The 2,185-nt window shown below is 40.6% G+C and overlaps 1 pseudogene; it reads right to left on the bottom strand.

Annotated features, from left to right (window-relative positions):
- Positions 1-276: 276 nt before the first annotated feature.
- On the bottom strand, positions 277-1,916 carry LOC130494539 (protein S-acyltransferase 8-like; annotated as a pseudogene).
- Between the last annotated feature and the right edge of the window lie 269 nt (positions 1,917-2,185).

Below are 2,185 nucleotides of genomic sequence, written 5' to 3' on the forward strand. Positions count from 1 at the left end.
TTAGAAGAAACTATTTTGGTAGCATAAATTGTTTCATTATGTAATAAAAACTTAAAACTGCCATAATAATTATAATCTTTTTATAGTAATTTGTATAATTTCAGGATTCGAAATTTGGATTTCAAGTGTAAAATAATTAATATATGCTCAGTTAAACCATTGTATTAAAAGAGTTTCCACATTAAGACTATACAATTGGCATAACATATGTAAGAGAACATGATAAACTGGATTTTTGGCTGTGCCAGCATGAAAAGGGTACAGATTTATGGTAGATATTAATATATTATCAACGCAAATACATAAATGGAATTCCACCATAATATCAACATAATATCACAATTATTACACAATTAAGGAAGCGAAAAGAAGATTAGAAAAGGGACTATACTCAAAAAAGATTACATGAACTGACTGGCAAATCCCCCCAAAACCAAATCAGATACTTCTGACTTCTGTCCTAAAAAAGAGACCACCTCCAAATCTTTAGCTTGGTCTCTCCCTGACATTAGAATTACTCACATCTGCTTCTATACCCAGCTCCCACTTCTTCCACTTCCCCAGCTTCCATGCCTTGTCTCCGTCCTTATCGTAGCCGCTCTCTCAGCAACCCCAAGCATCGACTGGTCAATATCCAAACCGTGATTGCTACCCTCTGCTGGATTACACCGCTGCGATATATTCATCAGATCATCCCCAATGTCTAGATCGTCCTCCACTTTCTCTCTCCGTCCTCCATTTTCATCCTCTGCTGATTCTCTGGTGGTTGGTCGTTGTTGGCGAGTAACAACAGCTCCTCTCGGAGGCTGCTCTTCTTCCACGAAGGCTCTAAAGTTGTTCCCGAGGGCTTAACCTTCGTGCAAACACCTCCATGAAATTGTTAGCACAGCCACGGTTATAAGCAACGGTCCTGCTGTTTGCCCTCTGTACCGGAAATTCTCATAGGTCGTCTGGTTCGTGCTTATGAGGTAAAGATGAAACCCCGTGAGCCCTCCAACGAACCACAAACCGATAAGCAATACCCATCAGCGCAACCGACCAAGGAGATTCTCTCATCGCCATCCACACGGTTCCGCGCTGATGGTCCATCAGAATCTTGATGTAAAGAGCCGACATGGAGAACACGTAGATGCAGAGAAGCGCGTCGCTGAGGAGACGAACATAAAGAAGTACCTATAGTTTCTCTGGCCAATGCATTTGGCCAACCCAGGGGCAATGATGATCAAACGCTCGACGCAGTGTTGCAGATGGAACAGTGAGAGCAGCGAGGAGTCTGTAGAGCATGCACGTGTCGCCGTTATTTTCACTCTAACGGCAATGCCGTTGACAATGACTTCTTTTGGTCCGAGGAATCTGAACGCTCGGTGTCCGTCTTCGTCTGCTGATACAGTTGTCTCGTAGCGTAGATCTTCTTCTGGTGGATGTGAGTTTCGTGGAACGACTACCGGGATCTCGTGCAGAGGTAAAGGAGAGGAGGATCAATACCTATCATAAGTAAGAAACAACACAAGACACATGAATCAAACTAAAACATCAAAATAATATAACACACAACAATAAAAAGAAGATGTTATGAAGATTCAGATGGGAGCAGAGGAGAAGACTTACATAAATAGTGAAGAGAAGTGTAACGATCAAGATAGCGTATCCAGCATTGTAGGGAGAGGAACTCATGGCGAAGATGCCTTGCTACAAAGACGCAGAATAAAATAACAGGGACTATGATGAGGGAGTAGGGTAACAGGAATTGATCTAGCATCCGGACCGAAGACTAATCTCCCACCAAGGATGAACTTCTGAAAAAAAAGAGCAAGGACACACACACCGTAAATATCAAAGATCATCATATAGAAATAATAAGATTGTTGTTAATTTAAACCACACAAAAACAAATGTACAAGGCTTATGAATCCCATAACCACTAAATCTTCAAAAATGTTGTGAACACATCACAAATTTCTTAAAACATTCTAGACCCTGGCATCACTAGATTACACGCATAATACAAAAGCTAAACCAAATCAATATAGCTTGCCGTAACTAAAAAAAAGAGAATACACACTACAAAATGAAGCCCAAGTAAATAGAGGTCAAAGAAGCCAACGCAAAAAACAAAGTAAGCAACTTTGATTATAACAGAGAAGAGAACAAGTAAGATGAGGTTGGGTGATAGATAAAAAAAAAA

The sequence above is a fragment of the Raphanus sativus genome, unplaced genomic scaffold (genome assembly GCF_000801105.2).
Source record: "Raphanus sativus cultivar WK10039 unplaced genomic scaffold, ASM80110v3 Scaffold0208, whole genome shotgun sequence".
Taxonomy (NCBI): Eukaryota; Viridiplantae; Streptophyta; class Magnoliopsida; order Brassicales; family Brassicaceae; genus Raphanus; species Raphanus sativus.